Source organism: Cavia porcellus, unplaced genomic scaffold (assembly GCF_034190915.1).
Source record: "Cavia porcellus strain 051 isolate PalLab524CR breed Dunkin Hartley unplaced genomic scaffold, mCavPor4.1 scaffold_14, whole genome shotgun sequence".
NCBI lineage: Eukaryota > Metazoa > Chordata > Mammalia > Rodentia > Caviidae > Cavia > Cavia porcellus.
The window spans coordinates 35,198,710-35,222,067 of record NW_026947497.1 but is presented as its reverse complement, the minus strand read 5'-3'; the positions used below and the strand labels follow the sequence as shown (position 1 = coordinate 35,222,067).

Here is a 23,358-nt window from a genome sequence, read left to right as displayed (position 1 = left end):
AATAGCATGAAAGCACTTTATAAAGAATGCATTCCCCAACAGTAAAGAAAGAAATATCATTGACTAGGTACTCCTTGTGTCCCAAGCTTTTCCTAACAGGAAGGCAGTTAGTCTCTGTGGAAAATCTAGGATGGTCCTGATTGCTCTAACTTATAAAGAAAGACCAAGGTTCATTGCCTTTTACTACGGTCACGGTGCTAGTGGCAGGACCAGGCTGAAAACCTAAAGGGATAAAGTATATATCTGAGTTGACAATTTGCAAAGAGAAAAATGGATCAGAATCTTAATTTTTAAATAGAAACACACTGTCAACCTAGGCATTTTGTTGACTTACACATGATAATCTGCATTATCACAACACATGAACATTAACGTGAGATTTTAATTATTTTGTATCAGTCTATTTCTTTGCATGGGTTCTGGTATTAAGGAAGGAATACTTCTGAGCACAGTGTCAGAAATAAAATTTTAAATAAACTAAATGTTTGGAAATTCTTGCTACTAGGTTTATGTAATCTTGATCTTCTAGTGGATTGACTGATGGTATCAAATACTTATTCCTTCCTTATTTCTAGAATGTCACCTAAAGGCTGGTCTTTGCTGGGACTGGAGGAACAGGTACTTCTCCCTCCTCCATTCCTGAGCAGCACCCTGTGTTCTGCCCCAGGACAGGGAGATCTCATTTGCACACAAATGCTCTGCACATGGTGGAGCTCGGTTGGCAGGGTTCAGTGTGGAGATGAACTTATTGATGGCTGTTTATAGGAGAGACAAATTGGAGCCGGATTTCGAGTCCAATACCAGAAGCCAACCCATCACCTGCTCACTTGGTGACCTCACTTCACCTCTTCATGCCTCAGTGTCTCCATCTGCTGGTGGGAAGAGTGACCGTGAGGCCTTGCTCTCAGCGTGGGGGGACATCTTTGTAAAGCGCTGGGCAATGCCCGAAAGGGTTTGAAGCCTTTCTGCTTCCCGCTTCCCTTGATGGCGATAAGACAGACCTTCATCTGATGCCTTGAAAATTACAGAACATGTTTTTTGGGGCTTTTTTAAACAAGGAAATGAACTTACACCAAAAAATCATTATATTTCTTTTTTGTGTTTATCTTTTTTTTTTTTTTTTGGTACTGGGGATCGAACTCACGACTGCAAGACAGGCACTTATGCCGATGGGCTAAATCTCCAGCCCAGTCTTTATATTTCTTTATGTACTGGTTGCTGGTATTTCGTGAAACCTCCTTCAATCAGATGGACCTAATGATTCATCTCAATGTAAGCAAACATGAAGACACACGGGTGAGTGTGACTGGTAGCAAGAGGAGTTTGCTTTTCTATTCAAAAATGGATTTTTGTACTATTTTTAATATTTTTGTGTGCTTCCACGCTAGCTTATCACACACACACACACACACACACACACACACAACTGCAGACATGCATCACCTTTATTTTATAGATGAAAAGACACTAAACCAAGAGAAGCCAGGAAATTGCCAAATCCATGTAGATAATTAGAAACAGAATTAGGAAAAGAATCTAAGATTCCAGCTGGGGTCTTATCTCTCTCCACCTCCTTTTGTACAGCTCTGAAGCGTGATCTTCCTTCTCTTCCCTTCCCATACATCCCTTTCCCCACTCCCTGACCCGCCAGCCTACAGGTGCCTTCTCCACGTGGACTCTTTCTTGGGAATGGAGCCCTGCAAAGCAACTCTCTCTCCCAGTGCTGCAAACAAGGCTTGCAATGAGATCAGACCCACTGTTTGCTTGGAAAGCCTGTTCCTCATGCAAGCAGGGAGAACATCCTGCCAAGAACCCCAGCACTGAGTCACTAGGCCCCCAGACTGCTGGAGTCAGTCACGCAGCACAAAAATATTGGGGCTGGAGGAAAGACAGACCTGGACCCACGCGGGTTCTGTGTGTGCTTCTGAAGGGTCAGGAGAGAAAGCACTTCCCACTGGCCCCATCTCCTGGTCTCCCCCTCCTTTCTTTCTTTTCCTGAGGGGAATTAAATTGCCATCAGGATCACAGGCTGATGAAGACACACAGAAAGCTTCGGCTGCCTCCACACGCTCACCGCTCACCGTGACTTGCTTTAACACCCGCTCCCATTTGCCAGCCCTGGTCCCTGTGATATTTCCTTTCCAGCAAGAGCCTCCTGCCCAGCACCGCACAGCAGGCAAAGTCTCTTGAATCCACCCCCCCCACCCCCTCACACCCCCCCCCCGCCACACACACACACACACACACACACACACACACACACACACATTGAGACCAAAAGGGCTGCAAACAGGAAACTCAGACCAGAGAGCTGCGGCTGGCTGTGGGGTGGCAGCCCAAGCTCACACAGGAGAACGACACTCTCAAAGGTGCTGCTCCCTCTGCCCCTGTGAGCTGCGGGTGCCAGGGCCGGCTTCCTGGGAACTGCCCTGAAATTGAGCAGCTCCTGGTCCACAGGAGGCACCCAGCTGCTTCCCACCTTGAAGATTTCTCCTGGTCCTCGGCTATTGAAGGACCCGGGGAGCCTGCCGCGAGGAGGTGTGGACAGGGACAGTGCGGGCAGCCCTGTGGCACACCTCCTTGCTGTCCTGCATGCCCCCTCTCCAGCCTGGGGTGAGTGGTTTGAATTGGGTGCCCTGCCTAGCATGTCGGTCTCCTTCCTCTTCCTGAACTGCACCATGCACCTTCACCCACGCTAAAACCCTGCCTGGAGACAGCGCTCTGTGCCTGGCCCTTCCCCCAGGAGCCAGAAGGGCCAGATCTGGCCCAGAGCCAGACTCGGAAGAAACAGCGCAGGGCAGAGGGAGGCGGTGGGTGGGGCTGGAAGCCTTGTGTCACACATTCAAAGCCTAATTTTGGATCAGAGTCATCCTTGTAGCCAAGCCTGAAAGATCACTGGGACCTCAAAATGAACCACAGCTCGGAGGCGGGGCACAGGCTAGTCCTCAGCTCTGCTGCCCACAGGCTGTCCTCCTTAGGGAGGTTAAGAGAGGCTTCTTTGGATTATCACTGGTGGGGTTTTTTTAAAGCAACATTAATTGTCTTTTAGGCTCCTTACTGAGGACAGTACACATTTGCTACTCCTGTCTCTCTGTAGGAGTTCACAAAACACTTCAGCTGAGATGCAAACAGAAGCCTGAGCCCCTCACGTGGCTGCCTGCGACACAGCATCCTGCCTGTGATGGGACCCGCACAGACAAAGGCCAGCTGGGCAAAGGAAGTGGCAGGTGACAGAGCAGGCATCTTCCCATGAACAATTACAGTATGCAGGAGCCCCTGCAGGACAGCCAAGCAGAGAGGCCCTGACCCTGCCAGAGAGGGAAGGGTTGCTCCTTCTTACAAGGGTGTGGATGCTTCCTTGGGTGAATTAGCTGCTGCTAAGAGCAGGCTGCCACCTCCCTGGAACTCCCGCATCAGGCATCAGGATGCCTGCTCGCAGAACTGGCCAGCCAGCAGCCTGGAGCAGCTGGTTGTAATTATGCACTGCAGCTTCAGAGGAAGTTGCTGGCTGCAGAGCTTGTGCTGGGCCTGGCTGCACATTGGCTGCTGGGCGTGAGGGAACAATAGAGATAGAAGCTGGTGGCAGCAGGGGAAGGGGAGGAGCAGGATGAGGGTGAAGACAGGAGAAAGGAAGGGTGCGAGCTGCTCCAGGGGCTGACTACGCAAGGCCAGTGTACACACTCTAGATGCCTGCCTGGCTCCTGACCCAACGTCCATGCCCTCCTGGGATCAGCCCCAGGACTTTTCCTTTTAAACTGTACCTTCTAAATACACTATCTAGAGAAGTGTGCCTGGCTGGCGTATTGAATAGCACTCCTCAGCCTGTTTAACCTGAATTGACTGCATTTTTGCCACAGCTAGCCACAGGGAAAAACAAAAGAAGTCATGATATAAAGGGCAGCTCTGTTGCCCAGAAAGTCCAGTAGCAGCAGCAGCAGCAGCGAGCAATAGTTTAACATTTCTGTGCCTCGCTAAATGCTGGGCCCAGTTGCCTCCATTAGGAGGCAAAAGGAGAAAAGACAACTTTACAGAAGTGAAATGTGGGTTAATTAGCAAGTTTTCTTTTTCCTGGTTGAAGAAAAACTTCTTAATGTCTGGCTTTTTATGCTTCCCCAGATTTCTTGTTCAATGTCTCCTAATTAGAACCTGGCGGGAATTAAACTTGGAGGAGGAAGGTGCTACCCAGAGGGCTGGTGAGGGGTCTTCCCTGCTGTCTGAGTTTGAGACCCCATTCTTCCTATCAGCAGGGATCTTCTTGTCACATCTCTGGACAGGACATTCACCTAGTCTTTCCATCACTTCCGCTTTCCCTCAGGTCTCTTCTGGCTTCCGCGCAATTGAAATCTCCAACAAAATATGCAGAATCTCCTGAGATTTTCTTTCTTTCTCTCTGTCTCTCTTTCTCTCTTTCTCTTTCTTTCTTTCTTTCTTTCTTTCTTTCTTTCTTTCTTTCTTTCTTTCTTTCTTTCCTTTCTTTTTTTCCCAGCCCAGGGAACAATTTTCTGAAAGCCCCAGATCAAACAAGTGGACAGGCCTGAGATTCTTTGTGGCCTCTTGGTGACCCCTCTCTACTCCTACAACTCCTGATTTATGTCGCTTTAAAAGGGTGGGAGTCCTACCTGTCATTGGACACTCTTGATGTATAAAACTGACAGCTGCGCATAATGGCACATTATTGGCTCAGGCTGGTCAATGAGGAGGCAATGTCATTACCTTTCCCCCTTGTCCATCGCTGAGCAAGCCCAGTGGTAGCAATGTTATCAGTCAGCTGGCACTAGCGAGGGAAGTGCCAGCCTAGATGTGGGCACGGCAGCCTTGCTCCCTAAAGATTAATGAAAATAAATGATGGCAGTGTTTTCGTTAGCAGGAATTGAAGTCATCCTGGGTGGGCAGATTAGGGGACAAGTCCAAAGGATTTTTACAGTAAAGTCTATGGAAGTATTATTTCTTCTTGTTCTCTTTTTCTTCTCTCTTTTTAATCGTAGGTCCTAGATTTTCTAAATATGCATGCACACGCACAAAGTTAATTCCTAAGCCATACCATTCAATACAGTAGCCATTTGCTACAATTTACAGCAATTTAGGTGTGTTGCATTTTTTGACTTTGGGTTTTTTTTTTTCCCCAAGGTGGATGCCTTAATGATGAGAATTCCAATTTGTTTACATCCTAGCTACTTGGACTTTTAAATTTGAGTGATTCTGTGAGGTCTATAGTGGTATTATTCCATTTAGTTTACTTTGCTTGCAATAAAAAAGCAAATTCAAACATCTTTTCATGTGTTCATTTATCATGTATTTTCAAATCTCTGACCCAACTTAAATTGTCAATTTACTTCTCTTATTATTAACTGTGAAAGTGCTTTATATATTTTGTGTGTAAACCTCTCTTTCTCCTCCTCCTCCTCCTCTTTTTTCTTCTGTTTTTGTCTTTATTGAGGATGGAAGTTTCACACATACTAGGCAAGTTTTTCACCCCTTTTTATTTTTCGTTTCATTTTGACACAGGATCTCACTAAGTTACCTGCATTGGGCTCAAATTGTTGATTCTCCTGCCTCAGCCTCTCAAGTAGCTGGGATTATAGGCATGTGTTACCACACCCAGTTTACTTACAGCAATTTAAATTAAGTAAAATTAAAAGAAATTAAAAACTTGGCTCTAGCATCATGCTAGCCAAAGGTCGGTTGCTCAGTTGTCACATGCAGTTGTGGCTACCACACCAGATGACACAGAATTATAGAATCTCTAGACAGCCCAACCCAGAACACATACTTCCTTTTAGATCTCAGGACTCCTGTTCCTTTTAGACTCCTCTACATATAATTTTTATAAAGGTGAAACTATTTTCTTTAATTGCAACTTTAATTAAAACTAATTAGCTTCTCCCAGTTTGAGAGGGAAATCACCCCAGTACTCTGCTGGTGGAACCTTCTAGAATAGCAAAACAGGGTGTGGCATAGTAGGTACTGCAAGACCATAAAGTCAACAGGACTAGTTTCAGGCTTTCTGACCCTAGATAGAGAGATTATTTTCCTTTAGATAATTTTCCTAGACAGCTCGTAATAACAGCTCAAAAGAGCCACTCCGAGGAAAAGTAGTGTGTGCAGGAAGATACTAGGGAATCTCCATAAAAATTTGCACAACAAATGGAGAGTAATAACTCCTTCAGAAGGAGAGGATATACCACTCTGTAAATCCCTGTAGTGAGGCTTTGAAGCCTGGCAGAGGCACAGAGCAATGAAGCACTTTGATGCAGCCTGGAGCTCCTTCAAAGCTGCCAGGGGTAGAGATTAAAACAACTACCTGTAACCAATTGCTCAGGTCCTTAGTGCATGGGTAGGTGGGGACGAGGGCTGGATCACAGAAAAATTAAATAACTAAGCCTAAACTTGCATTCGAAGCACCATGCCAAATTACTCCAGCAAAATCAAACAAAGGGTAAGATATGTGTAACGCTTCCTCCAGAAAAGAAGCGATACCAAAACATCGATTTGTTTTGTTTTTAAATTTTCTAACTTATAATGGAAGCTTATTGACATCCATTTTTAATATTTTTAGTTTTGCCATCTCAAGTTCCTTTTGCAAATCTTCGAATTCTACTTTGTTTGCATTTTTCATAGGACTAAGATAAACTATATGTCTTATTAATGAGTCAGACAAGCTGAATATAAACTTTATCCTGAGCCTCCCACCACCTAGTTTAACATGAAAGTGTTCAAAGGCAGGCACTATGACTACATTATTATTCACATATTCTTGCGAACATTTATTCTCTTCCACTGTGACAAGGGGATTGGTGGGCAGCACATTTTTGGAAGAAGATAAACAAGGTATTGCCACAGTTGCTTTTTTTATGACTTCATGACAAACTACTTTACGACAAAGCAGCCATTATGTGCTATGGACATAAGACTGGGCTGACCTGGTTTCTCCATTTTTCAAGGAGTAAATGTAGACACTGGCCTTGTTGTACAAGGAGGGATTGTAGGAAAGAGATGGGTCTAGTCAAGTCCAGTTTGGAAAGTTCAGAGTTGAAGGTCACAGCCCTTTCCTTTCTGACCCCTGTTGGGGAATGTGAGGTGGGGATGAGGGGAAGAGGGGTTGTTGAATATTGTACATTTCAAAATAGCAACTGAACTGAACAGTTCCTAATCAGTGGGACTGGGTGTATTAGTCAGTTTTTCATGACTGAAGCAAAACACTTGAGGCAGACTATGAAGAAAAAGAGAATTACGTAGTTTGGAGTTTCAAGGGCATGGCATTGCCATGGGCCCAGCTCAGGTGAGGGTACAACTCTCAGCATATCACATCAGGGCACATGGTAATGGCAGGAGGTGGTGTTGAAGGGAAGGATTCTATCTCAAACTGGAAGCCAAGATGATTGAGAAGGCCCAGGATCAAGTTTTTATAACAATTAAGAATGACTCCAGTCACTTCCAAAGTTGTGCCCTCAACTGGCCCAAGAACCTCCTGCAAAAAAATTTTACACCACCCTTAACACTGACACCTTAGAACAAGTCTTCAATGCATGAACCTTTAGAGAACATCTAACAGGACTCCAGGACAGGAAGATAATCTGAAAAAAGCCATTAGCCTAGGTAACAATAAAACTTGGTTCCTTTTCAGTCTTTTCCCTATGTCTTGGGCTGTAGGCCCATTTTGAAGAGGCCATCCCCGGTCCAAGCAATGCCTCTGATACGGTGGTTTGATGGGTTTCATCATCACTAAACTTTTACGGTGGCTGAGGGTCACTGACTCCCTGGTTTTGGCTATCTGCTCTTATGCTCCAGGGATCATTATTCCATTATTCCATTAGGAATGGGGCGGGGGGAGGGGAACGTGGAGGCTATCTGCCAGCCTATTTGGCTGAGGGAGTCTCACTCTTTCATTCAAAGAGCAAGCAAACAAGAAAGGACCAAGTGATACTATGCTCCCTGATGAACAAATCCTGTGAAAATGAAGCTCCTTCATCATGGAGCTGGCTGTTTTCTTTTTCTTCAAGTCTTCATAAATCACATTCAGCAGTGCTGGCATGAGTCATACAGCTCGACAGCAAAGCTCCTGCTAAGCCACACAGCTGCACAGGACAAAAATACCTCGGTGAATAGAGCGTGTTTGTCCTGCACGGCTTATGGTATAAATAGGAAATCAGAAAAATTTAGGGGTTCCCCAGCCTCTGGTTTCTGAGTGTTACATTCTATGGCTGCTTCAGCTACCCAGTGTCACCCCACACCCAGGTCTCCTCACCTTTGTTAGGAAAGGAAATGTCTCGATTGAGGTCATTTTCATAAACTGATAGTGTGACTCCTTGATGAGCTGTACTTAATGAGTTCTAGTCAATGTGAAACCTCAACCAGGTAAATGTTCTCAGTCTTTTAATTCTAATAAAATAACCTGAGACAGCCCCTGGTACCCAAGGACTCTCAAAAGGACAGCACGATATGCAACACAATGAAATCACAGACCTGTGACTCCAACCCTTTCTCTTCTTTGTCACAGTCAGGAATGTCCAAAGGAGAGATTTAGAGGTACCCTTTTTCCTCTCCATTCCATCTCTCTTCTTGCAGAGAAGGGTCCGACCAGACCCAGCTCCCTCCTTGGGCTGGTTTGTGGGTTGGTGGGGTGACCATTCTGCACTAGTCCAGGCTACCCCACAGGCCTCCTCAAACCATTTCTGTGCACCCCTGAGTGATCACAGGTTAGCCCTGCGATTTCTACCTCCTCTTAACCCTCCCACCACTACTTCAGAACTTCCAGAGACGCATTTTGTAGCAGCCCGCTTGATGTTATGTTGGTTAATATCTAATACCTTTACACTGTACCCACTTCTCCTTTGTCCTACTGGGATGGTCCTTGTGACTTCTGTGTTATTGCTGCATTGGGTAATGAAGCTTCTGACACTTAAGAGTGCTGTTGGCGTGCATTTGCCTCTTTAATGGAGATATTACTGTATATGTGGGTCACTTAATATCTTAGGTGGCTTGTCTCATTTACCTTCAGAATAGGGTATCATTTAATATGTATTTAGGGCTTTGGTATTAAGAGATGTATTTCTTTAATTAAATACATATTTTTAAGTCCTGACATCTGACATGCTTTGCTTATATATTAAATGTTTATACAGTTTGCCTAAGTTCAGCGAAGTATAAAATACACTAATGAGTGACGCTAAATCACTCAACAGATATAAACTTCAGTTTGTTGTGCTGGAGCAGCCTCAGACTTTCCTCGCATTCCAGGGAATAATGGTTTTGTTTTCCTCCATCTCAGTCTAGAGTCCTGCTTACACTGATACTTTAGCATAGTTTTCCAGCCACATTTGGCTTTGGGCTATAGGTGTGGAAAAAATGAGAAGCCAGGTAACAGATCAGATGCTTCTGGTGGACATCTTTTCTCTTTGAGTCACCTGCTCACTTCCTTGATCATTCCTGATGTGGAAAGAATGAGCCTCAGTGACAGGGGAACTGGATTGGAATCTATTAGCTTGTAACCTTGAGCAAGTTGCTTCATCTTTCTCAGCCTCATACTTTTCATCTTTAAAAACTGGGTGATGATTCGTGCTTCTTAGGCTGGTCGTGAAATGAAGGTGATTTGTCCAAATCTGGCTGTCACAGTATTAAAGAGATATCAATTCCCTTAGGTAGCAGATAACCATATTTAGAAAATAGTATGAGGAAGTATTTTGTTCTGCTCCCATCTCTGTGATTAAGATAAATTTTCTTTTTTTATTTTAAAGAAAAAAACAATAAAAACAATGGTACAAAATTTTAAAACAAGATTGTAGGAGAGTACCAACAGTTAGTACATTGCAGATTGTTATCTTCAAAGTAGTTGCTTATATGACAAAATACAGATGTGAAAAATTGATCAAACACAGACTTTTAATGAGGTAGCAGCAATTAGTACTATAATTATGTTAACTATTTTGCATATTTTTTCTTTTTCTCTTCATTTTATTTCTCCTTTCTCCCATCCCAGTTTCTCCTTCCTTTTGAACAGTTTCTTCCCATTTCACAATATCTATTTTACATTTGAGGTCTTACTTACTTTTTCATCTTCTTACACTAGGGAGACAATACAATGTGTACACATGAAAATCTGATTTATTTCACTTATGATTATAATGTCTCAAGTTGCATCCATCTCCCTATAAATACCTCAATTTTATCCTTTTTTATAGTCCAGTAAAACTCCAATGTATAAAAATGTGTCTTTTTTATCCTTTCCTTGGTTGATGGACATTTGGGTTGTGTCCAAGATTCAGTTATTACAAATTATACTGCTACAAATATGGGTACACTTATATTGCTGTGGTATAATGGTCTTTAATTCTTCTGGGAAACTACACAGAAAGGAGATGCCTGGGCTGAACGGGACCTCCAATCCTAGTTTTTTGAGGAATCTCCACACTGATTTCTACCATGGTTGTACCAGTCTGCATTACCACCTACAGTGGAGAAGGATTGTTTTTCCCCACAGTCCCTCCAACATTTGTTATTAGTTGACTCTTGATAATAACCATTCTTACTAGGGTGAGATGGAATCTCAGTGTTGTTTTAATTTGTATCTTTCAATGACCAATGATATGAACATTTTTTCACATACATGTCTTTGCTATTTATATTGCTTCATCTGTGAAGTGTATATTCATCTCAGCTGCATATTTTCAGATTGGGTCTTTGAATTTGGGTGGTCTGATATTTTCAATTCTTTGTATATTCTAGATATAAGTCCTTTGTCTGAGGGACTGTTGGCTAATTTTTTTTCTCACTCTCTGGGTTGTCTTCTCACCCTGTTGGTGATCTCTTTTGATGTGCAAAGGAGTTTTCCGCCAATGAGATTCCAGTTGCTGATTCCTTGAAGTGTTGTTTGGGTTTTGTCCATGAAGTCTCTGCCTACACCTATGTCTTCAGGATTTCTACCTAATTTGTCTTCCAGCAGATTTAGTGTTTCTATTTTAATATTTAGATCTTTGATACATGTTGACTTTAGTTTAGAGCATGGTGATAGACATGGGTCTAGTTTTAGTCTTCGTCATATGCAAACCAGTTTTTCCAGCACCATTTATTGAAGAGGCTATTTTTCTTCCAGTGAACATGTTTGGCCCTTTTGTCAAAGATAAGGTGACTGGATGTGTTTGTACTTGTGTCTGTATCTTCTAATCTATTCCACTGGTCCTCAGACCTGGTTTTTAGCCAGTACTATGCTGACTTTACCACAGTAGCTTTGTAGTTTAATTTCAAGTCAGGGATTTTGATGCTTCCTGTATTGCCTTTATTAACCAGGAATGCCTTTGCTATTCTAGGTCTGTTCTGCTTCCAGATGAATTTTAGAAATGTTTTCCTTAGATCTATAAGATATGTTAATGGTATTTTGATTGGGATTGCATTAAATCTGTATAACAATTTTGGGAGTGTGACCATTTTCACCATGTTGGTTCTTTCTATCCATGAACCAGGAATATCTTCCCATTTTCTGATATCCTCTTTGATCTCCTTTTTCAGAGCACTGTAATTTTCAGTATACAGATCCCTTATTCCCTTTGCTAGATTTATTCCAAAGTATTTCATTTTTTTGGATGCTCTTGTGAAGGGCATGTGTTCCCTAATTTCTCTCCGAGTTTGTGGTTTGTGTACAGGAAGGCTATTGATCTTTGAGTGTTGACTTTATATCCAGCTACAGTACTATAAATTAAGATATGCGTCCAGGAAGTTACATTTATCTTACATACTGTGGATGGATATAAAAGAACCAACTCACTGCCACCCACCCTTCTGTGCATTCATCAGCAAACAGTCATGTAGAATTAGGTCTTTGGGCAACAAGTGGGCTCGAGGTTACAGGAAGACTTACCTGCCACTTCCAGCTCGATTCTGGGTGTGTTTTGAAGGTCAAGGGGGTGTGCTTACTGCCTACTCATACATCCCTCGAGTTTTTGCTAAAGTATCATTGCTAAAGTTTCATTCCTGTGATTTAAGAGCTTCTCAGTCTAACACAACTCAGTCTAAGCTTTTATAAAAAATAGGAATTTATTTGTTTATGTAACTTGGAAGTTTTAGAAGATAATACTGACTTTAAGGGGATCTGAAGCTCATGCTCCACTAATACAGTCACCATGGCTAGGCCAGGAAATAAGGAGATGGACCTTTTGTAGATGGGAAGGGAATCTAGGGATGGAGAGAGGGAGAGGAGAGGGGAGACGGGCAGCAGCAATAAAACATGATACGTGTATGTACCACAATGAACGTATCCATTACGTTTCCTGAACATGTGCTAAAAAAACAAACAAAACTTTCTTTTATATAGTGATTTATATCCAATTGGTTCTGTTTTCTCTGGAGATCCCTGACTAGTGCAATAACTAAAAGTGTGAAAAGAGGAAATTAAGATCCATGAAGGTCACAGTTGTAGGAAGCAATTACAACCTCTTGGCTTGAGAAAAAAGGGGAGAAGGATGGAATCATTAAAACCAGAAGTTTGCAAAAGATACTCTTTGGCACCAAAACAGGCCTCTAGGAAAAGTTCGGCTGGCATCAGGGACTGAGGGGACAAAACAAGTATTAGACAACCTCATACCGGATTCACTTGCAGCTATGGGGAAGAATCACTGCTCTTCCAAGGGGACAGAAAGCTAACAGGGAATAAATGGAAAGGACTCAGTCCCTTCTAATCTTTAGCCACATAGGTTCTATGTTCAGAGTGGAATGGATCTACCGGCAAAGTGGTATTGATTATAGAGACTCAGCTTTAGCTTCATAAAGCTAAACAAGCATCAATGTGGAGCTAAGTGAGTCTTCTAACCAGCAGGTAATCATGCTTCAGTGTGCACGGGTTGCTTCCTTTTAACACTAGTTGGCAGGTAAGTGTGCTAAAGCAAAGGAAGCTTTCATGGCCTTGAAAAAAGCATGGATTTCTAAATAATAGTTGTCGCCTACTATGAAAGCTCCTCCCTCTTTGGACAGAGCAGATTTGATGTTGGGGAACTGGACTAGATGTGGCCATCAACAAAAGAGGCTTACATCCCAAGAAAAGTAAGGTTAACTTGGGTGATCTTTCCAAGGAACTATTCGACAACAGGTAAAGCTTTTCTGTCTTTGTCTGAGTTGCAGGTAGTCAGTGTGATGGAAATCACAGAGCCATGTTGGTCAAAGTTCACTTGAAATTTCCTGATGTCTGAACATAATGCACATTGCCAGAGGAAGGAGCCAGTGTGTTTACACCCAATGTCTAGGCTTTTCCTAAGGTAGGTTTCTCTCTGGGTTAAAATTTCTCAATAACGCTGTCACTCGAGATTAGCTCTTGAAGCCATGAAGTTTCAGACAAATTTAATTTCTCCAGTTTTTCAACCCTGCTAGTATAACCAGTTTGATACCAAAGCAAGTTGTATGTGTGTGTGTTTAACAAGGCCAAGTGGAAAACACAAATTCTGTAACCAATAAATCTCAGAACATTGAGTACAATTTGGTGAACCTTAGTAGAAGAGTTATTAAGCAATATGGCCTCCTCTTTGCTCTAACAAATTATGAAGATTCAACTTTTCAGGGAAAAAAAGGAGAAAAACAGAACATCAGTATTAAACCATGAATTTATCTTTGGTTTATTGTTAGCAACAATATTTTTGGTTTATTGTTGGCAACAACATTGTCATCAACAATATTTTCATGTCTATTAATAGATGAGTAATAAATAACAATTGTTTCAAATAAAAACAGACTTTTAAGGGAAAAATATGGATCTAGAAATCAGCCAGAAGTGACATTGGGCATGATAGAAATTATTAAGATACTCTGTTTAAACTAAGTGCTTTCTAGTTTTCAAAATACGTTCACATCTGTCTTTCCATTCGATTCACACAGAAACTGAATAAAGCAGGTAAGATTTATTGCTCAGTTTTGTGCAGTAGAAATAGACACACAGACACAGACACACACACACACACACACACACGCACACGCACGCGCGCGCATGTACGTGACGCAAGAGAGGCTGACGCCGTTGTGTTAAATTGCAAGTGGTGGAGCTTGGATAAGGGACCAGATTTTCTGAATTGTACATCTTGCTCTCCTTTCCTCGCTGCTTTTTTAACTCTGTGGTCAAGTTTCACATGTCACATAGAAGGAAAGGATCATAACCTTCCATTTCCTCCATAGATAAGGCAGTGCAAGCTGTTCTTTTAGATAGTGCACCTGAAATGTAGCTTAGAAATAATTGGGAAGCACGATAAGGAAAATAATAAATAGCTAACTTTTAATAGCTAACTTTTAACTGCTGAGTTCTCTTCCTTAGCAGCAGCTCCTAAAAATACTTAAAAGAATATGTATTTCTCTTAGCTCCCAGGGGACAGATGCTCAGGTATCTTCCAAAGTCATTCAACTGGTGAGTTCCAGATCAAGGGTCAAGTTGAGGACTAGACCTGTACAGTCCCCTGCTCTTCCACATTGGCTTGGTCACCGGCAGCAACAGATCTGCAGTAGTGCTGACCTACGGCCATCTCCCAGGTCTGCCATAGAGAGTAGTCACTGAAGAGGCTGTAGCCACAGCCCAACACGCTGTGGATACCTGGCAGAGACAACTGTCCCTGCAGCTTCCATCCGCAGTGTGACCTCGATTAGGATCCTCCATCCTGGTCTCCCTTCGTTAACAAGGAAGGGCTCTTTCAGGAAGCTATAGTGGCATTGATCTCTGTTTCCTCCCATTAACACTATGACCAGAAGGATAGACCATTGACTGGGAAAATGGCCCTGCCTCGCTGACTCTGTTTGAGTATCTTGAAATGAAAGATGCTGTGTAAATTCCAGTTATTACCTAATTAACTAGAGTGGATAATGATTTTCATATTGCAAGCCTGAAGGCAGAAACCAAAATTCAATGCTGCCATACGTTCTCATGATTTTTTTTTTAAATATTCATGCACAGTAGAGCGTTTTTCCCAACAAATAGTCTGGTTGTTTTTACTAGCTTTGTGTCATCTTCAAATCAGACTTGAGGCATTAATCCATACTATAGACTTGAAATGCTATTTTTTTTCCATTTAAGTCTTACTTATTTTCAAGTTATAAAACTTAAAAGTGCCTGAAACCACAAAACTTCTTTTTTTGGCACTCATAACTGAGAAAGAATTGAATTTTTTTCCCCAAGATTTCTAGGAGGACTTTGCCTGATATGTTTTTACTGGAAGTTTTTTTGGTTTGTTTGTTTTGTTTTCTGATTGACTGTTAATTTCCTGAAATTTGGAGCTTATGATATGAAGAAAACGTTAACAATCTTATTCTGGAATAATGAGTTGGATACATAAATAAGTAGATGGCTGCTATCAGAAGATTATTATGTCCACAGGATTTTTTCCCTCCCAATCAAGTATAGATGTGATTATCCGATTATGCACAAGTATTCCTTTAATAATTGTGCTAGACTAACAGTCTAAATTTATTTTATATAATACTGTTTTTAATAACAATGTCTATTAAAGACATCTGTTGAAAGTCTGTAATGCTTATTTCATGGGTAGAAACATAAGAGAATGCTGTAAGAATTCTGTCTTCAGTTTAATGTAGTGGACTGTTAAGGAGAAGGCCTATGGGTGGGACGTTATTATTTGGAATTTGACTCAAATTGAAGTCGGGCCCAAGAATTTACTTATCCATAATATTAAGAAAGGGCTTTAAAAAACATTAAAAAGTTTTAAAAAGAATACTGATATAATTTAATATTTTACCTACAGTCCCTGAGTTTATTCAAAATACTTCCTCATCACTGTTATTTGGATCCCTGTATTGTGCTGATTTCCCTACCATGAGGCTTTTGCAACTGAAAAATTTATTATACCATGTCAACACTTTAACCACGAGACAAAAGAGGTACATATTTGCTGAATTACTTGAAAATAAGTATAAAAGAAAAATTCCCAAGTGTCACGCGCTCCTTGTTAGGATTCAGGTGCCAGCCAGGCCACAGGACAGCGGTGGGATGGGAAAGCACAGGGGTCCTTGTCCGGGCCTGGCCCTGTGACAGAGGTCACCGTGTCCACACCACCACCGAGTGGAAACCAACCACCCCCGCTACTGGCCAGGCTCAGCACCCCTGTAATTTTATTTTAAAACCTCAGTGATCAAGATTAAATTTCTACTCAGGCAGTTTGAAGACCCTCCACCCCCATCCTCCATGTCTGTGGCATCGATTCTTCTTTTGGCATTGCTGTTAGTGACACCAGGAATAATTTACCACTGCCAGGGAATTTGGCTGTTTCATCACCGACATAAGAGACCGGCATAGCTCTGTAGTGATTGCTGTCTACGTGAATTATGTGGCACCTTCATGTACTTTTTGATTTGAGTGATAACTCAAATAATGCATGATCCTGTTCCCCTCTCCGAGAGGAACCTGCTATTTTTCTTTACAGAGCAGTCAAAGAAAGGCTGGAGAGAGGCATTCAAAGTGACATCATCATCTCACTCCCAATTTATTACGATCAGTGAGAAGCAATTGCTAGGATGGACTAAATATAATAGAAGAAATCTGATACCACTTTCCATTGTTTAGAGCCAGTGTTCTTGGTCATCGAGGTCTTAGGAAAGAAAGCACCGATGAAACAATGCCCAAATGTGGCTGATAAAGCTTCTCTAATAATCTTACATTCAGACCTGCCTGTAGGGATAAACCAACTGTGCCAGACATTCATTCAGTCAGTCAGTCAGTCAACACATGCTGTGGCATGCCCATCACATGCTGGATTAGGCACTGGTGATCCTGCGACAGATGTGATTGCTACTTGGCAATGTTTATGCTCTTGGGAAGACAGAACTGGAGAATTTGCAAGTGTGTGAATATTAGGAAGGAGAAATACAGGATGCTCTGGAGGCTTGTTATAGGAAAATCTAACCTAGTCAAAGAAACAAAAAAGAGTTCTTAAAAGAAATGGGGTTTAAACTGAGACCCCCCCAAAGAGCGGAGAGTGGGGAGGGAAGAATGAGAGAGTGAGTGAGAGCAGAAGCAGAGCTGCCACATGTACAAACAGGTGGAAAGGCCGTGCAGGTGTGAGAAAAGTCCGCTAACAGGAGGTTGACGGATGGTCCAAGCTGAGCCACCAATGGAAACGAAAAAGAATTATAATCAGCTTTCATTATAGTATTATTCTAGAGACATGAAGGCTCTTCAAAAGTTTTTATTATGAGTTATATCCCACATACCAAGGAATATATATAAGGTATGATGGACAAATATAATTTGTGTTTAAACTTTTTATCTTTATCGTGGTAAAAGACACACTGCTACTGAACCATCAAAATACCTCTCCCACTTGGAGAACGTTCATCCTGTCATCCTTGTCACCTTCTAAAGCAGTTCTGGCAGTCGTCTTCTGTGAGTATCTTGAGTTGTACTGACATGGCTGTGTCCTTGTCCTGAAGCGATTCAAAGCATTCACTGTGGATGGTCATTTTGACTTTGGGGACCATGCAGAAACCACATATTGCTAGAACTGGTAATGAGGACACCCTGTAATGTTTTTACAGCCCTGCCTTTCCAATGGGTGACACTCAGCAGCAGCGTTACCTTACTGCTGATCACACTCACAAAGACGCTCACGAAAGAGCACTTGCAGAACTGCTTCAGAAAGGAGCAAGAAGGGTGGGCTAAGTGTGTCTGAAGCAATAGGGAGTATTTTGAGAGGGATTAACAGCAATATGCCTTTACTGTAATTTGTTTTAGAGCAGAGTATATTTATTGAGAGAAAGACAGCTTGTCTGACTGAGAGATAGAAGAGGTCCCAAGTGGGTATATTGTAATTTTTAAAATTTAAACATTCACTGTATTTTTGGTCACTCATACACAGTACACACAGAGAGGCACGTATATGTATATAGTTTGTGAATATATAATGCTACATAGTTTAACTATATTCTCGTTAAACTATTTATTAAAATGAAAATAATAAAATAATCATGCTTACAGCTACCACCCTCTTTAAGAAATACAATACTATAATTTTAAATACCTTTAGGCCCTCCCCAACATATTCCCTATTCTTCGCTTTTATTTGTAATTTTACATGTCAGTGTGTATTACTAAACTGTTTGTTGTCATATATGTTTTCCAACCTTTTATATAAAAGAAATTACATTCCATCTACGCTTTTGAGACTTTCTTTTTGGCACAAAATACGCTTAAGAGTCATTCATTTTGATGTGTAAACATTTATTATTTGGTGCAATAGAATGGAATTTCAATTCAGCTTTTTTCTTTTTTCAGTTTAAGCTAAACTTTGATTCGTGGTGGGAGGGAAAATACTATGAATTTTGGAAATCTCGTGACAATCCCCAAATTTCTTTTCATTCATAGTCCCTCTGGCCTTCTTCACCCATCTTTATGCCAAAAAGCAACAGAGCAATTAATAAAAATAGACTGCCACATAATACCTGATATTGGAAAAGGCATTCTGTTTTCCGTTATCCAGCTTATTTAAGCCCCACCAACTCCAAGGAGGAAGTCATTCCCTGAACTTCCAGTTTGACAGGTGAGGGAATTGAGCTGGGGGGAATTAGGTGACTGTTAGGAGCTCCTTTATGTGGCAGGAAGGTACAAAACCCACGACTGTCCCCTCCACTCCATTGCCAATTGTTGAGCAATGGGAAATGGGAACCCAAAGAGGACTAGACTTGACTGACCTGAAAACTTTGCCGGCAATTTCCCCTGACATTTCATTATGTCATTTTAACCTTGGAGTGAGTACAAAGACAAACACGTTCTGATTGGATCCCCCAAGATTTAAAGTCACCCTTTCTCCTGGCCTTCGAAGACTTTCCAGAAAATGGCATCGTAAGCTGCCGCTTGGCCATGCCAAACCTACAGCCAGAACTTCCCGTGCCGTCGGGACGCACATGACTGCCTGGTGACTGATGGGGCGAAGTGGCCCCACACACCTCCCACTTTAAGGTTCTCACAGTCCTTTCCCACTCCTTATTTTTGTTTATTCCTCACAACCCAGCAGCCTTCCCCATCAGCACTGGCTCACAGTGGAGCCGGAATCAGCAGGAGTCCGGTGCACAGGACGGAGAAAGGTCAGCAACCAAGTCCTGTCTGGGCTGAGATCTGGTCTCCATATCAACCCGGCTCCATTCGCGCAGGCTCTGTGTATCTCCTGTCGGACCACAGCTGAAGGTCACCCTCAGGCCTTTAACCTAAGTGGACCACTGAGATCACCATCAGCTGGCCCACGAGCCAAAACAATTCCCGGTTCATTCTTCCAGGCCGAAGGTAACATCTCAACTGGCACTGACTCCCGAGGCCTGCATCTTCCACTGTAGGACCTTAAGGAACTTTGGAGCTGATGTTCACATTAAGTCAAAACTGCAATGTCCAACGTAGGTATCACCTTTAAATTTGCATCTTTTTTTTTTTATCACCACCTTTTCGCCCCATTTCCTATGTTTTGAAGTATTTTTCATCTGCAAAACAATACACTTAAAATATAGTGGTTTTATGGCTTTATCTAGGTCTGCCAAGGACTGCTCGGTGTCCACCCACAGAGCCCTCATGTCCACAGGAGTCCTGAGCATTTGCAGAGTTTGGATTCATTGCTTCAGTTACTCCAGAGACACCCAGGGAGCCTGTGGCCTGCACTCCTCTGTAACCCAGCTGGGATGAATCTGATTAAAGTGAACTGCAGGCCTGGAAAGTGGACTCCAGACACTTTAGCCACGGAAAGACCCTGGTCGACTGCTCACAATCGGGGACTTGGAGCAGCTGCGCTGCTCTCTGCTCTTCCCAAACACGAATTATGTGAGACAGGATGCGCTCACGTGCCACTGGCCTGTTGGGGATTTACAAAGGCCTCGGCTCTCCCTCTCAAAGGTCAGGAGTCTTTGCTGGTCAGTCACAATGTTCTTTATGAGGTAGAATGAAAAATGCATAATACAATGTAAGATATGTGTATAGGGACACAAATGTGTGCGGAATGAAAAAGGATACGAAAGAAAACGCATCCTACAGTTAGACCAACGTTTTCCAAATGGAGGCGATCCTGCCTCCAGAAGATGTCTGATAATATTTAAAGATATTTTGGGGTATTGCAACTGGCTAGAGGGGCACACGTAGGGCTGTGGGGCGCAGGGCATGAGTGCGTCTACCAGGCGGAGGCCAGGACGCTGCTACACCACCGCAGTGCCCAGGGTGGCCTCCAGCACGAGTGACCTCCCAGGACAACAGTGTCAAGGTTGACAACCCCGACTCTGAGTTTTATGACATTTCCTTCTCATACCCTCCGCCCTCCCTTACTCCCTCTCTAATAAATTGTGTGGTTCTAAAACCAGATGATGATCACTTTTGCTTCTGGAGAATTTCTTTTGTAACTTAAATAATACCCTCAGCTTTTTTTTTTTTTAATCAAGGACCGAGAAGGCAATGAAGAAGTGGAAACCCCTGCATTTTGTGATAAATCTACAGCTTAAGACAGAGTTCATGATGTTATAAATGCATCTTGTATAAAACTGCTCCCAAATAAATATCATGTAGGTCTCAGGACCACAAAAGTTTCGTTTCTCTTCTCTCTCTTTCTTTTACTTATATGCCTTGAGGCACAATATTATATACTTTGAAACAATATTTATTTAGGGACAATAAGCACAATGTTCTCTTTTTACTTGGCTGCTAGTAAACCCAGGGCTAAATTTTTCTCCCCAAACCTTCTCGATTTTTTGATTCTTCCTATTTTCCTATCTACATATAACTTGATGATTTTAATTAAAATTTTTTGTCTTTTTGAGGCAGGGTCTGGCTATGCAGTTCAGGCTGGTCTTGAGCTCACTTTGTAGCCCAGGCTGGTCTCAAACTTGCAGTGATCCTCCTGCCTTGGCCTCCCGAGTGCTGGGATTACAGGGATGTACCACCATGCCCAGTTTATTGCTAATTAATTAACTAAAAATATCCTCTCTGTCTCTATTCTGCCCTTCTCATTAATTCTTTGTGTTTTCCCCTATAGATCCTTCACAGATTTTTCTCTTTATGCTTCTATCCCATTTCTTTTCTCGTCCTTTTCCTCCTCTTCCTCCTCCTCCTCTTCTTCCTGTTCCTCCTTCTCCTGTTTCTCTTCCTCTTTTTTGTAGCAGTGCTGGGGGTCAAGCCCAGGGCTTCACAAATGTTAAACAAGCAAAGCAAACCACCCATGATGTACAACACCAGCTCTATTTTCTTATTTTAAGTGTAGCTATTTTATCTCTCTCAGATAATTTGAAATCTCTCCTGACACTTTTTTCACAGTAGTTTTTTGTCTTATGCAATTTGAAATTTTCATGTGTGAGTTTATCTTCCATTGTTTTCCATTTTTCCCCAATGAGATCCCAAGCATCCTTGTTGATTGAGGAATGAATATACATATTCTTTTTTAACAGTTAGTTTAAAAGTCTACCCCTATGGTATATTTCACAGAGAATTTTAATACAGTGACAATATGAAGTAGTACTTGAAATTATCACATCATCCTATAAATGGTAACTGACTAACCATGCTCTCATATAGCTGGATATTGTTGAAGATGAATACGTAACATGTTAAAATATGAAAGATAAATCTATGATTTAAGAAAAAATTTCGTGGTCTGCAATAACCATTCTCACTTGCCTGTGGCAACCATTTCTGTGTCCGAACTTAGAGGCGAATGTGGAGCAGCCGCTGCTGTGCAGTGTGGCCGGTGCGGGCTCCGGTTGGCAGCAGGCAGGCGTCCCGGCTGCAGGGAGCCGGGTCCTAACACAAAGGCTCCTCTCCGCTCTCCCCTTTCCCTGTCTTCCCAACACTGAGGCCTTGAGGGCTTGCACCACCTTCCCCTCTTCCAACTCGTACATCTACTCATGGCATCCCTAGAGATGGCACCGAAGGCCAGAAGACTGTGCGTCCACGAAGTCAGTCCTTCACTTGGCAGGGAACAGGAGCGGTGACAAACTTCATGGTGTCCCCACAGGTCACAAGAAAGTTCACGATGGTAAAGGTTCTGCCTGTCTTGTTCTCCACTGTATCGTCAGCGTCTAAAGAGTGCCTGGCACCACTTAGTAGGTGCTTGGGAATGTTTGCTGAACAACTAACAGTTGTTGCATGACTAAGTAGATATGTATGGTTTTTCTAGCCCTTTCCTGCTGGGGAGAAATGGATCATCTTCCGAACCCCTTTCATCTGTGCCTCTCAGCCTTTGAGTCTCATCAGGTACCTGTCCCACCTTTAATTATGCCACCATTTTCTGTTCTCCCCCGGGAATCCCGTGCCATTAAACCCTCCTGGCTTTGCTCACTTATATTCCTTTTGCCTCCCGTCCTTTGTGGTTTGTTGTGATCATCAGATTCTCTTCTTTTCCATCGGGACCTTTTTTATCTTACCTTGGCAATGTTTAATAAGTTAAAATATGAATAAATAAACTGTAGAATATTCTGCAAGTGTCTGACTTACATGATAGCTCAGGGAGCCCTCAGTGGGAAAAGCAGCCTAGATTCCTCCCAGGACCGGATAATCTGCTTTCTGCTTGACAGGACAGGACAGGTTGAGCCAGGCACTGGGAGAGGCAACAGCGCTTCCTGTTCCCCAAGGCAGCTGCTTCACACTCATGCTCTGCCTTGCGACCCAGAGATCTCACCTGCTCCTCTTTGGGCAGAACCCCTAGTTTCTGTCCTTTGCTTACCCTCAAATATTTTATTCTTTATGTTGCTATTGTAAATGGCACTGTTTTCTTAATTTCCTTGTTGGATAGCTTGCTGTTTGTGTCTAGAAATACCACAGACTTGGGTATGTTGGTTTTGTATCGTGTAACTTTACTAAATTCATTTACTAGCTCTTTGTTTTTGTTGTTGTTGTTGAGTCTTTAGAGTTATGCACACATATGATTATGTCATCTTCAAAAAGAGATAATTTTAATGCTTCCTTTCTGAATTGGATGCCTCTTACTTCTTTCCTTGTCTCTGTCCTTTGAGCCAGAATCTTTCTTCTCATTCAATAAAGCCCCTCCTCAACATACTTTTGATTTGTATGAATTAAGACCAGCTGGCCACTTGCATCTCTGCCTTCTAATACCTGCAGAGTGTATTAAAGAGGATCCGCAAAATCCAACTCAAATTACTGCTCGCCAGAAAGGGAAATTGTGGAGTCTATAGAACCTATTGATAAAGAAGAAGAGTGCGTGTATCTAGATGCGGAAGAGAGAAGATGCTGTATCCCTCCCTATGTCTAGGGCATTTCCACCATGCTGAAAGCTGGCATCTGTCACTCCTTGGCCTTCAAGACAGCGCTGCTGCATTCAGGAGAATGCTACCAGTTACAGTTCAGCCACCCATAGCATCAAAAGTCCAACTCTCAGTCTCAAATCAAAATCACTACAGCAGAGAGTC

At 42.4% G+C, this 23,358-nt stretch overlaps 1 long non-coding RNA gene across 2 annotated transcripts; it reads left to right on the top strand.

Moving 5' to 3' along the window:
• The first annotated feature begins 2,259 nt into the window (after positions 1-2,259).
• LOC106029158 (uncharacterized) lies at positions 2,260-20,547 on the top strand. 2 transcript variants are annotated; one of them, XR_010051474.1, is made up of 5 exons: positions 2,260-2,613; positions 3,098-3,227; positions 13,108-13,241; positions 18,984-19,356; positions 19,489-20,547. It is a non-coding gene; the product is annotated as an uncharacterized LOC106029158 (long non-coding RNA). The 2 variants fall into 2 exon arrangements; XR_001202836.3 differs by having other exon boundaries at positions 18,981-19,356.
• Positions 20,548-23,358: the final 2,811 nt, after the last annotated feature.